Raw genomic sequence first — 14649 nt, forward strand, 5'->3', positions numbered from 1 at the left:
ACTCTGCCAGGGCTCCGTTTTAAAGGATAGTGAAGGGCTACATTAACTTTCCTGGAAAAATCTCTGCAGGGGCCAATCAAGAGAAAGATAGACAGTGCATATTCTCACCAGGCCCACTTTCCATCGCCTTCTATTCATGGGTTTTCAGCGTCTTAGGGAGCTCTGTAAGCAAAGAGGTACAAGCTGTGACAGATGTTGGTTCTGAAGCAGCTGATACCACCTTCCACAGGAAGGATTTGATACACACACAGAGGTCGCAGCTGCATGTGAATCATATGGGCCTCTGTTAGTTGGCCAGTTTTACCTACTGCGCAGGCCCACAAATACCTGTGGCAGTACATAAATAATGACGCTTTGATTTCAGTGTCAAAACTACACAGACTAAATGTACACAAGGCTTTGTTGTCAAAACAGATTAGGAGGCTAAAACATAAAGAGTTATTAAACATGCAGAGGTTTAGAGCACCCACAGGCCTAAGGATCAATTTTTATTGTGGAAAGCAAACAATAATAATCCTCTCTTGGGAAGGCATTTGTTATTGTTTTCTCTGTAACAAGACACTGCAAAAGGCACTAACAAAAGTCTTTGCAAATCCAAATCAAATCTGCACGGAGTCATCTTTAATGGAGTTGCCTTTAGTAAATCAGAATTTGAATTCTCACATATAAAACAAGATCAACATTTTTTCTGGGACACTTGTGTTACAAACAACAGAAGCTACCTGTGCAGTTAAATGGCCTGTAGGCATACAGAATATAGCCTGCAGACATCTGAACTCCACCAACTAAGAGAAAGGTTTGGCTGCTTTCAATTCTCAGGCCCTACTCCTCCATTGCCTTGTAACTTGTGTAGTGATTTATACTGATGTAAAGGGGATGTAAAACACTACCAGATCAGAATAGCACACAGGTGAAAATAACTATGGAAGGTGCCCATACATGTCAGTATCTGACCCTACAATGCTACCTACAAGCCTGATTTAGTACAGGGAACAAGTAGAAAGCTTGACAGTGCGTTAGAGTACAATAAAATCAGAGTCACAAGGGCACAGAAGTGGGATCTGAACAAATAAAGTGACAAGAATCCACACTCAGCTCACTCCAACCCCATGCAAAATGACACCTGAGAAGCAGTAGGAGCCAGCAGCAGCAAAAAAGTTTTCCCCATGGAACATGGAGATTTTTTAACTGTAGCTTCTCTCCGCACACCCTTCCTCAGCACACAGCTGCCTTCATGTTGGCTCTATCCCATCAATAGCTCCCCAACATTGAGAGTGAATGGGTTTAAAGACGCCTCTACAGCTTACAAGTTGCCCCCGTCATGGAAAGATGCTCTGCTCCATCCCACAAGCTGCCTTCCCTCGAAATCCCTTTCTCATATTTCCCGTCCTCTTCTGGAACCCTTAACACACCTTAACCTGCATAAGACCTCCTCTGGTTTCTAAGCAGTTCAAATACAGTTAGAAGCCCCTGTCCAACACAGCAATCAGCAAGGTGCCTTCTGCAGCTGTTAGGAACTGGGAAGTGCCGGGGAGCTGGCACAAGGACAATTACAAGGTAATTTAAACTGTAAATAAAATCCCACATGGCTGGATAATGTTGATAATGTCTCAGTGAGTGGGAGTAATACCTTTAAGTAAAACTAGATATGGCCCCAAAATTGGAGGAGGATATTTAGGATCCATATCACCATTTTGCATCAATCCCTGTATTTATAATAGGCCAAATCTAAATGGCCCCAGATTTTGAGGGTTCAAAATTCAGATCTGAATTTTGCAGCTCAGTCTCAGGCTCATCATGTTCAGAATGGGGATACGTGAATGCCATGGAGTTTCAGGTTCCACACCCTTTTCCGAAATCCTTGACCACAGGACTCCCTTTTTTAATCCTGCCCTCTCTCTCTGTTCCTCTTCAGAGCCTCTCATAAATGAAATGCACACCTTGCTTATGTTCACGTGGCCAACATACAATGTTCTATTCTATGCTCCCAAGTGTTTTTATCTACTTAGGGCCATGTCTACACTAGAAGTGTTTTACTGGTATAGAAATACCAGTACACTACACCAGCAAAGTGCTCCTAGTGTGGACGCAACTGTACTGGCAGAACTACACTTAGTACAACGATAGTAAAATTGGTTTCAGAGTAGCAGCCGTGTTAGTCTGTATCTGCAAAAAGAAAAGGAGGACTTGTGGCACCTTAGAGACTCACCAATTTATTTGAGCCTAAGCTTTCGTGACCTACAGCTCACTTCACCGAATGTATCCGATGAAGTGAGCTGTAGCTCACGAAAGCTTATACTCAAATAAATTGGTTAGTCTCTAAGGTGCCACTAGTACTCCTTTTCTTTTTGATAGTAAAATTGCCACCCACAAGCAAAACAAGCTATACAAGTAAGACCTGAAATTTTAATGTAAAAAACAAGCTGGGGAAATACCCTTCAGGTCTTCTTAGAAAGAGAAAAAGGGCACAACCCACATTTGGAAAAAAAAAAATCCTCTGTGGGTCATCCTCAAAGAAAACAAACATTTTAGTCCTTCTTTTGAATATAGCTTTCTAAATGTGAACCAGTGTACTGTTATTTTCCCTAAAATGCGAGGAATGAAGTACCCATTCATTTCAATGGGACGTTAACTCCAAAGCTAATGGCAATTTAACTGTCAACACTAATTATATCACTGCTTTCAGTTTAGCAGAAACAGCCACCTTCTCCCCTTGGCCATTATTCTTAGAAGTCTGAGGCTATATCTACACCAGGGATTGGCAACGTTTGGCACACAGCCTGCCAGGGTAAGCCCTCTGGCGGGCCAGGCCGGTTTGTTGACCTGCCGTGTCCGCAGCTTTGGCCGATCGCGGCTCCCACTGGCCGCGGTTCGCTGCTCCAGGCCAATGGGGGCTGCGGGAAATGGCGTGGGCCAAGGGATGTGCTGGCTGCAGCTTCCCGTAGCCCCCATTGGCCTGGAGCAGCGACCCGTGGCCAATGGGAGCTGCGATCAGCCAAACCTGCGGACGCAGCAGGTAAACAAACTGACCCGGCCTGCCAGGTTAAAACATTGCCGATCCCTGATCTACACTATGGGGTCTATAGTAGCACACCTGCAGAACCGTAGCTATGCCGGCATAACCCCATAACGTAGATACAGTCTATAGCGACAAAAGTTTTTTTTCTGTCACTGTAGAAACAGTACCTCCCTGAGAGGCCATAACTAGGTTGATAGAAGCATTATTCCATCAGCCTAGCTGCGTCTACACAGGGGGCTAGGCTGGCATAGCTACGGTGCTCTGGGATGTGGATTTTTCACATCTCTCAGCACCATAGCTCTGTCAGCCTACATTTACTTTGTAATCCCCTAGAGGCAAGAACCATCTCTTCTTTTTATACAGTGAGGCACCAACTATATTTTGGGCTTTCCTTAAGTTATAATGCAAGAGCAGAATTGTGTGTGTGTGTGTGAGATTGCATAGCAATATCCAGAGAAGTCGTGTTGTTATTGTAAGGGAATTTTTGCTGCCATGACACAGATGGTCCGCAAAACAGTATACTGTACAATGGAATTAAAGATAAAAGTGAAATTTAATTGTCCAATTCTGCAATGAATCAATGACAAAGCTGAAGTGCCTACCAGGTGAGAGACAATCAGTACATTTGGCTGTAATAATACACATCTGTCCACTGTTCGAAGATATTCTTGACAGGAATAACCTGTGAATCCACTTTAACCACTACAAAAGGTGCTGTAACACTGTAAAGCGTGCTTGTTGAACGAGAACAGCTTCAGACCTCTGAAACAAGTTCAGTAGGCTCACTACCAACAATATCTCACAGCTCAACCACAAATAGTTTTTATTTTAGTTTCTCATATTGCTAAAAAATGAAACTGTATGGTGTAGTGGCCTAAACACAAGACAGAGACCAAAAACCTCCCAGGTTCTAACCGTGGGCCTTCCACTGACTTATGCTGTGACCTTGAGTTAGTCACTAAGGTCAAGGTTTTTGGTACCTCCCTAGAGATTTTGGCCTCGTCTTTGCTAGGAAAAGATGTCATAGAGTGGACATACCCTTTCAGAGATGCTGGGCACCCAAAGCTCTCAACTGCAGCATCCACAATCAGTGACCATTTTTGAAAATTTCAGCTTTCATCTCTCTATCTCAGATTTTCCTCCTGTAAATAATACCTTCCTCATAGGTCAGTTGTGAGGATCCATTATTAGATAACGACAGTACAATAGTTTGAAGGATGACCCAGTGGTTAGGATAGCCTAGGATTTGGGAGACCTGGATTCAAATCCCTGCTCTGCTACAGACTTCCCGTGACACCTTGGACAAGTCACTTAGGCCTAGTCTGCACCTAAAACTTAGGTCAACCTAGCTATGTCACTCAGAGGTGTGAAAAAGCCATTCCATCGCTGTAGCAAGTCTCTACACTATAGATACTATACTGGAACAGCTAAGGCACTGTATTGTGGGCATACCCCAAGTGTCTCCGTGCCTCAGTTCCCTATCTGCAAAGTGGGGAAAATAGCCCTTCCCTACTTCACAGGGGTGATCCAATACATTAAATATATTAAAGATTCTGAGGTGCTCAGATACTATATAGAAGTATTAAAATAGCATTAAAATAAATTCTACTGTTCAATATCCAAAACTGCAGCACAACAGTTTCCCCTTTAGGAACTATTACTTCTGTGTAATTTTAAGCAACTTTTTGTGCTCAATTTTAGATGAAGTGCCCGATTCTGAAACTTATTTTATGCAGGTACTTCTCTGTGACCACATGAAGACCCACGGATTTCAATAGGACCCCGTGTGTGCCCACGTCTGCCTACTTGCTACAAGTTGCAGGGACTAAATCCTTAATTACTACAAAATATGGAAAAAAAACCAGTCCCTCTCCCTAATGTCTGTGACAAATAATAATAAAAAAAATCCAATTCAAACTTTCACTTTCTAGATTAAGGTTTCTGCCTTTCTGCAAAGCTCAATGGACTACATTTACATAAAAAGGAAACGTCTGACAGGAAGCAGCTCCTAAAATAATATAAGTAAGTTTCACTTCAAGTTCTCCATTGTCTGACATTTACACATAATCCCTTGTATTATCAATTAAAAGAGTAACATGGAGACGATAATGCTAAACAGCAACACTACAGAGTTTTCCATAATACTAGCATGTATATAGACTAGATCACATGCTTTTCAAAGCAAAAGAAAGCTACTGAATTAGTAAAAACAGGACTTCTCTTATGCTACAACCAATGCATCTAAGAACAGCCATGCTGCGTTAGACCAAAAGGTCCATCAAGCCCAGTATCCTGTCCTCTGACAGTGGCCAATGGCAGGTGCCCCAAAGGGAATGAGCAGACAGGTTAAAATCTTTGAGTTTAATACTGAAATTCAAAGGTCAAATATACTGCATTGTAGTATCTCTTCTTACAGAATGATTAACACTCCACTGAGACCCACGGGCATGACCCTGCACTATTTATGCAGTGGTTTTGTAGCCAGTGTCAGTCCCAGGATATTAGAGAGGCAACTGGTGGGGTAATATCTTTTATTGAGCCAACTTTTGTTAGTGAGAAATAAGCTTTCGATCTATACAGAGCTCTTCTACAGGTCTGGAAAAGGTACAATACTCTTTTATTTAGCTGTGACACTCTTAGTACTTTTCTCAGACATGAAGAAGAGCTCTGTATAGCTTGAAAGCTTGCCTCTCTCACCAGCAGAAGTTGGCCCAATAAAAGATATTACCTCATCCACCTTTTCCTTCTACTCAGTTAAAACTTTATCTGACTAAAGAGTTCAGATTTCACTGAAAGAACTGCACATGCTGTATTCCCATTTGCAGAAGATTTCCAGGACTGTACCTATTTCTATACTGGCAAACTTTTCTACTTTGTTCATAATTAAGTTCTGACTTAAACTTGACTAGAAAATATTTGTTTTTCTGATCATCAATTTTTCCATGGAACTGTTGAGGCAGTTTGAGTCTGATCCTTCAAAGGTCTCATACATTGGGCACTAACAACGAGGAGTCCTTGTGGCACCTTAGAGACTAACAAATTTATTTGGGCATATGCTTTCGTGGGCTAAAACCCACTTCATCAGATGCATGGCGTGAAAAATACAGTAAGCAGTATATATATTACAGCACATGAAAAGATGATAGTTGCCGTAGCTTAAGCTACGGCAGCAGAGACTGAAGGTTTCCTAGTCTGAAGGTACACAATATTTTATTAATTGTTTACAGACTGAAATCAACAATAACCACACACTTTCCTAGCTATTATTTTCTCTTGGTTTGAGCATTGGCCTGCTAAACCCAGGGTTGTGAGTTCAATCCTTGAGGGGGCCATTTAGGGATCTGGGGCAAAAATTTGGGATTGGTCCTGCTTTGAGCAGGGGGTTGGACTAGATGACCTCCTGAGGTCCCTTCCAACCCTAATATTCTATGATTCTGCTTCCTTCCCCACATTTAGGGGCACAGAGAGATAGGAAAAGGGCCAGCGCAGTTACTAAATTCTTTGTGACTGGACCATAACACCACAGACTAGGATCTTCACTTGGACTGTGCCCTCAGTTCTAGCATGTTTAATAACGTATTAGTAGTTGGCCAAGCCCAATACAAAAGAAGTCTGGTATGAAATGTGTACACTGTATAGGGCCTAGTGCAAGACCTCACCACAACCACAGGCAAACCAGCAATTGTCTCTCTGAATTAATGTACAGGTTCTCCTTTATCTTCATAAATATAAAGCAGTTCCACCAAACACCAAATCTAGGTTTTGCTTTTACATACCTTATCATTGGTACTTTTGTAACCCCCCCACTAACGCCAATGAGGGAAAAGAATCGGCTACAAAATATACGCAGAGTCTGACTGTATTTCATGCTTCTCTTCCACCCCCACCCCCGCACGGCCTAGTGTAACCTTCCTACAGAAGATGTAGGGCTGTCTGCATTCAGAAAATAGAGGTAATGCATTCACTCCTATGGGGCACAAATAAACATAATCCGGGGGTAGTTAAAAGAAAATCATGCGGGACGAATGGCCTGAATCAACCTATGGGGCACTCCTGAGGGATTATCACGCTGCTCCTCGGGCAAACCACCACAAGCTTCAGCAGGAACCTGAGCGCCCCAGCCCAAAGGAAGACGCGCGGGGGCCGGGGGGGAAGGAAAGAGTTAGCAGCAGGGGTTCCACGCTTACCAGTCCCGCTACGCGCATCCCAGCGTCACGGCCGCGAGCCCCCAAACCGCGGCGGAGACGCGGCCGCGCAGCGTGGCCAGGTCACGCGGAAGGCGCTTCTGCCCCAGCCATTTCTGCGGGCCGAATCCAGCGCCGCTGCGCCCCGCGCCTCACTCAGCACCAGGTCCCTGCCTTCGCGAGGCTTCGGCTGGGACATCCTCCTTCCCCGGGGGGCTGCAGGGAGCAGCGAATCGCAGCCCGGCCTCGCCCCCTCTGACGTCTCCTCCAGGCACCTCTTGAGCGGCTCTCCCTCACTCCCTCTGGTGGGAGCCCCGCAGCCTTTCTGTGCTCTAGTATGTTCACTCTTCTCTCCGGACCTCGCTTCTCTTTAGTTTTACCTTTCCTGGCTTCTGCTCTTTGCTTACTGTCTGCTCCCTTTTCTTGATCTGTCCTCTCCCCTCTTCCTTCCTTCTTCTCCGCTGTTCCACTCTGCCCTTATCCCCGTGCTCTGTACGGCGTTGAGGGGGAGAAATGGCATGTGCGCCCATTCACGGTGCAAAATTTCGTGGAGGTAATGACGTTCACCACTTGTTTTAACAAAGCTGCAGACCTGCTAACTTGCGTTGATTTGGAGGCGGAGGCGGCTTTCTTATGTTGGGAATTCTTTTAGGGCAGTGTTTAAATTGCTCTTGCGACATGTGTGTTTGAATGAGTTATTAAAAACTTCACTTACGATTATTTGAATTTCCCCGAAGGTAAAAATTTCACCCATTTTAAAACAGCAACCCTAGAAACTGAGAGAAAATAATGAACATATAAGAGGAGTTACTGAGTAGCAGTAGGCTTGGCAAAAGCAGTGGTGTTTTCCTTTTGTTTGTTTTAGAAGTGTGAGGGGTAAAATACGCGCACACACACTGATTGGGATATGAGAGACCACAGAAACATAGGTTTCAGAGTAGCAGCCGTGTTAGTCTGTATTCGCAAAAAGAAAAGGAATACTTGTGGCACCTTAGAGACTCACCAATTTATTTGAGCATAAGCTTTTGTGAGCTACAGCTCATTTCATCGGATGCATTCAGTGGAAAATACAGTGGGGAGATTTATATACATAGAGAACATGAAACAATGGGTGTTACCATACACACTGTAACGAGAGTGATCACTTAAGGTGAGCTATCTGCTACTCAAGATCCACAAACCTGGAAATCGTGGACGCCCCATCATCTCAGGCATTGGCACTCTGACAGCAGGATTGTCTGGCTATGTAGACTCCCTCCTCAGGCCCTACGCTACCAGCACTCCCAGCTGTCTTCAAGACACCACTGACTTCCTGAGGAAACTACAATCCATCGGTGATCTTCCTGAAAACACCATGCTGGCCACTATGGATGTAGAAGCCCTCTACACCAACATTCCACACAAAGATGGACTACAAGCCGTCAAGAACACTATCCCTGATAATGTCACGGCTAACCTGGTGGCTGAACTTTATGACTTTGTCCTCACCCATAACAGTTTCACATTTGGGGACAAAGTATACCTTCAAATCAGTGGCACTGCTATGGGTACCCGCATGGCCCAACAGTATGCCAACATTTTTATGGCTGACTTAGAACAACGCTTCCTCAGCTCTCATCCCCTAACGCCCCTACTCTAGTTGCGCTATATTGATGACATCTTCATCATCTGGACCCATGGAAAAGAAGCCCTTGAGGAATTCCACCATGATTTCAACAATTTCCATCCCATCATCAACCTCAGCCTGGACCAGTCCACAAAAGAGATCCACTTCCTGGACACTACGGTGCTAATAAGCAATGGTCACATAAACACCACCCTATACTGGAAACCTACTGACCTCTATTCCTACCTATATGCCTCCAGCTTTCATCCAGACCACACCACATGATCCATTGTCTACAGCCAAGCTCTACGATACAACCACATTTCCTCCAACCCCTCAGACAGAGACAAACACCTACAAGATCTCTATCAAGCATTCTTACAACTACAATACCCACCTGCTGAAGTGAAGAAACAGATTGAGAGAGCCAGAAGAGCAGCCAGAAGTCACCTACCACAGGACAGGCCCAACAAAGAAAATAACAGAACACCACTAGCCATCACCTTCAGCCCCCAACTAAAACCTCTCCAACGCATCGTCAAAGATCTACAACCTATCCTGAAGGACGACCCATCACTCTCACAGATCTTGGGAGACAGGCCAGTCCTTGCTTACAGACAGCCCCCCAACCTGAAGCAAATACTCACTAGCAACCACATACCACACAACAGAACCACTAACCAGGAACCTATCCTTGCAACAAAGCCCGTTGCCAACTGTATCCACGTATCTATTCAGGGGACACCATCATAGGGCCTAATCACATCAGCCACACTATTAGAGGCTCACTCACCTGCACTTCTACCAATATGATATATGCCATCATGTGCCAGCAATGCCCCTCTGCCATGTACATTGGTCAAACTGGACAGTCTCTACGTAAAAGAATAAATGGACACAAATCAGACGTCAAGAATTATAACATTCAAAAACCAATCGGAGAACACTTTAATCTCTTTGGTCACTCACAGACCTAAAAGTTGCAATTCTTCAAAAAAAAAAAAAAATTTAAAAACAGACTCCAACGAGAGACTGCTGAATTGGAATTAATTTGCAAACTGGATACAATTAACTTAGGCTTGATTAAAGACTGGGAGTGGATGGGTCATTACACACAGTAAAACTATTTGCCCCTCTCCACCCCCACCCCGTTCCTCAGACATTCTTGTCAACTGCTGGAAACTGTTTCTCCCCCCATCCCCTGCTGGTAACAACTCACCTTAAGTGATCACTCTCGTTACAGTGTGTTTGGTAACACCCATTGTTTCATGTTCTCTGTGTATATAAATCTCTCCACTGTATTTTCCACTGAATGCATCTGATGAAGTGAGCTGTAGCTCACGAAAGCTTATGCTCAAATAAATTTGTTAGTCTCTAAGGTGCCACAAGTTCTCCTTTTCTTTTTACAGCATCATAGAATATCAGGGTTGGAAGGGACCTCAGGAGGCCATCTAGTCCAACCCCCTGCTCAAAGCAGGACCAATCCCCAACTAAATCATCCCAGCCAGGGCTTTGTCAAGCCTGACCTTGAAAACCTCTAAGGAAGGAGATTCCACCACCTCCCTAGGTAACCCATTCCAGTGCTTCACCACCCTCCTAGTGAAAATTTTTTCCTAACATCCAACCTAAACTTCACCCACTGCAATTTGAGACCATTACTCCTTGTTCTGTCATCTGGTACCACTCAGAACAGTCTAGATCCATCCTCTTTGGAACCCCCTTTCAGGTAGTTGAAAGCAGCTATCAAATCCCCCCTCATTCTTCTCTTCTGCAGACTAAACAAACCCAGTTCCCTCAGCCTCTCCTCATAAGTCATGTGCTCCAGCCCCCTAATCATTTTTGTTGCCCTACGCTGGACTCTTCAAATTTTTCCACATCCTTCTTGTAGTGTGGGGCCCAAAACTGGACACAGTACTCCAGATGAGGCCTCACCTATGTCGAATACAGGAGAATGATCACATCCCTTCATCGGCTGGCAATGCCCCTACTTATACTGCCCAAAATGCCGTTAGCCTTCTTGGCAACAAGGGCACACTGTTGACTCATATCCAGCTGATCGTCCACTGTAACCCCAAGGTCCTTTTCTGCAGAACTGCTGCCTAGGCATTCGGTCCCTGTGGCAGTGTATGGGATTCTTCCGTCCTAAGTGCAGGACACTGCATTTGTCCTTGTTGAACCTCATCAGATTTCTTTTGGCCCAATCCTCTAATTTGTCTATGTCCCTCTGTATCCTATTCCTACCCTCCAGCATATCTACCACTCCGCCCAGTTTAGTGTCATCTGCAAACTTGCTGAGGGTGCAATCCACACTATCCTCCAGATCATTAATGAAGATATTGAACAAAACTGGCCCCAGCACCGACCCTTGGGGCACTCCACTTGATACTGGCTGCCAACTAAACATGGAGCTATTGATCACTATACATTGAGCCCGATGATCTGGCCAGCTTTCTGTCTACCTTATAGTTCATTCATCCAGCCCATACTTCTTTAACTTGCTGGCAAGAATACTGTGGGAGACAATGTCAAAAGCTTTGCTAAAGTCAAGAAATAACACATCCACTGCTTTCCCCTCATCCACAGAGCCAGTTATCTCGTCATAGAAGGCAATTAGGTTAGTGAGGCATGACTTGCCCTTGGTGAATCCATGCTGACTGTTCCTGATCACTTTCCTCTCCTCCAAGTGCTTCAGAATTGATTCCTTGAGGACCTGCTCAATGATTTTTCCAGGGACTGAGGTGAGGCTGACTGGCCTGTAGTTCCCCAGATCCTCCTCCTTCCCCTTTTTAAAAGATGGGCACTACATTAGCCTTTTTCCAGGCTTCCGGGACCTCCCCCGATCGCCATGAGTTTTCAAAGATAATGGCCAACGGCTCTGCAATCACATCCGCCAACTCCTTTAGCACCCTCGGATGTAGTGCATCCAGTACCATGGACTTGTGCTTGTCCAGCTTTTCTAAATAGTCCTGAACCACTTCTTTCTCTACAGAGGGCTGGTCACCTCCTCCCCATGCTGTGCTGCCCAGTGCAGCAGTCTGGGAGCTGACCTTGTTTGTGAAGACAGAGGCAAAAAAAGCATTGAGTACATTAGCTTTTTCCACATCCTCTGTCACTAGGTTGCCTCCTTCACTCAGTAAGGGGCCCACACTTTCCTTGACTTTCTTCTTGTTGCTAACATACCTGAGGAAACCCTTCTTGTTACTCTTAACATCTCTTGCTAGCTGCAACTCCAAGTGTAATTTGGCCTTCCTGATTTTACTCCTGCATGCCTGAGCAATATTTTTATACTCCTCCCTGGTCATTTGTCCAATCTTCCGCTTCTTGTAAGCTTCTTTTTTGTGTTTAAGATCAGCAAGGATTTCACTAAAAAGAAAAGGAGTACTTGTGGCACCTTAGAGACTAACCAATTTATTTGAGCATAAGCTCTCGTGAGCTACAGCTCACTTCATCGGATGCATAAAGTGGAAAAACAAGCCAAGCTGGTCACCTGCCATATTTACTATTCTTTCTACACATTGGGATGGTTTGTTCCTGCAACCTCAATAAGGATTCTTTAAAGTACAGCCAGCTCTCCTGGACTCCTTTCCCCCTCATGTTATTCTCCCAGGTGATCCTGCCCATCAGTTTCCTGAGGGAGTCAAAGTCTGCTTTTCTGAAGTCCAAGGTCCATATTCTGCTGCTCTCCTTTCTTCCTTGACCAGACACGTCGTTTGTTCCACCAGCAGTCTATATGCAAACTCTTGGTTACAAAACACTCGGCAGTCTGGATCTTGGCAAACAGTGCAATTAGTGAGAAAGTAATTGCTGACTGGCATTTTAAGCACCTTGTCATCTAACCCAGAGCGTGGCTAATCAGTGTTTAGAGTGCCAACTTCAGCTGGTAGTTAATATGCAGATTAGACTGTCCAATATCATTAACACCCTTAGAGCTAAAATGGGGCTAGTAATAAAGAGAAACTTTGCAAAATGTCTGTGTAGAAAAGTGCTTGTATTATGAGCTCTCACACCTTAGTTAAAGGGAGAGAGGCAGCTGCTCTTTAATAAAGGCCTCCTTTCTTCCAAGTGCTCATTATGTTTAAGTGTTACATAAATCTTTCTTTTTGAATTAATATGCAAACTAGATACCATTAATTTGGATTTGAATAGAGACTGGGAGTGGCTGGGTCATTACACATATTGAATCTATCTCCCCATGTTAAGTATCCTCACACCTTCTTGTCAACAGTCTAAATGGGCCATCTTGATTATCACTACAAAAATGTTTTTTGTCCTGCTGATAATAGATCATCTTAATTAATTAGCCTCTTACACTTGGTATGGCTACTTCCACCTTTTCATGTTCTCTGTGTGTGTGTGTGTATATATATATATATATATATCTTCTTACTATATGTTCCATTCTGTGCATCCGATGAAGTGGGCTGTAGCCCATGAAAGCTTATGCTCAAATAAATGTGTTAGTCTCTAAGGTGCCACAAGTACTCCTTTTCTTTTTGCCTCTAGCTGTGGAGAAACTGCCCATGTTATCAAATCATTTGTTTAGAGTTGAATAACAGGTATCTGAATGAGCCAATAAATCCTGTTCAAACACCTGTTAGGGAGTCCAAACATAACTGTTGTATTCTTATCTCCTGCACAGTCACTCCCCCCAAAACACAGATACACACACAAATATTCTTCTCAAGTAAATCACATCTCAGACTGTGTCCATTTACAAGGAACTGAGGAGAAATTCGTACTCTGACTCCATCTTCTGGAGGGGCGGGAGGGATGAGTTTTAGAAAACTTCTTTGGGCTGTACAGAGCCTACTATAATGGGGTCCCAATCTTGACTGGGGCCCTCAGGCACAATCCCAATATCACTATTTAAATCATAATAAAAAACTGACACCTGTATCTAGATGTGTTCTCCCTACCACATGCATGCCTATATGCCAGAGGTTTGACCCACAACGTAAATATTTAGTTTGCAGTGTTATTGTAGACATGTTGGTCCCAGGATATGAGAGAGAGACAAGGTGAGTGAGGTAATATCTTTTATCAGGCCAGTTTTTGTTGAAGAGAAAGAAACACGGCTGTTACTCTGAAACCTGTCAATTGGTAATGGGGCCATTTAACAGGTATTTGCCAACCCATAGGTATATACTGTCAGTTTCTGAATTTACTAACAAAAACAGTTGTGCATTACTGTAATATTTACTCAGAACATGTTAGTCTATAGGACCTTAGTTTAAAATTTGCTTTAAAAATATTTCATTAGAAGATTGCTGAAGATTATAAAGTCACATCTCTAAAAATACTTGCATAGGTTTTTAGATCCACAATCTGAGTATTCATCTTTAACCTTAAATGCTTGGATCTTCAGACATGTAGTTTTTTAAATAAATCCTTCAAAAGACCACTCTTATCTAAAATACACATTTTAAATTTAATTACTATAGTATAAAAAAACTTGCCTCCAAAGTCTTCTTGTCCTTTCTGTCCATCCCTTTCTCCCTTCACCCCCCTTTTGAAGAGATGCTAGCCGTAAAGAGAAAACACCCCTTTCCTTCCACATAGCTGGACAAACGAGTTTCCCTTTCTTTACTTCTGATTTCATGAACTAATTTTAAGAGAACCCTCCAGCAAAATCAGTACCTTAGTAAGATATAAAATCCTTTGTTATGTCTAAAATCTTTGGAAACATATTTTTTTAAAGTTGGTAAAATTTCATAAACATGTCTGTTGTTATGGAGATCACACAAAGAAAATTAGTGTTCCCTTTTTCTAAAAGCAATGAACATTGTTATAAACACACTAAAACTCTGTGACTGATTAATTTAAAATAATGTCTTTGTTTC

At 43.5% G+C, this 14649-nt stretch overlaps 1 protein-coding gene across 4 annotated transcripts in view; it reads right to left on the minus strand.

Moving 5' to 3' along the window:
* Window positions 1-14649, minus strand: part of ATP10D (ATPase phospholipid transporting 10D (putative)) — a 107450-nt gene that overhangs the window by 67112 nt on the left and 25689 nt on the right. The window contains exon 4 of one of the 4 annotated variants that reach the window (XM_073342118.2): window positions 7919-7979. The exons of 2 other annotated variants lie outside the window; for them this stretch is intronic. The gene's annotated coding sequence lies outside the window, so the exon portion shown is untranslated. Of the gene's footprint in view, window positions 1-7206; window positions 7880-7918; window positions 7980-14649 lie in introns of those variants that run through there. One more of the 4 variants, XM_073342119.2, reaches the window with a different exon arrangement.

Source organism: Lepidochelys kempii, chromosome 4 (assembly GCF_965140285.1).
Source record: "Lepidochelys kempii isolate rLepKem1 chromosome 4, rLepKem1.hap1, whole genome shotgun sequence".
Classification (NCBI taxonomy): Eukaryota; Metazoa; Chordata; order Testudines; family Cheloniidae; genus Lepidochelys; species Lepidochelys kempii.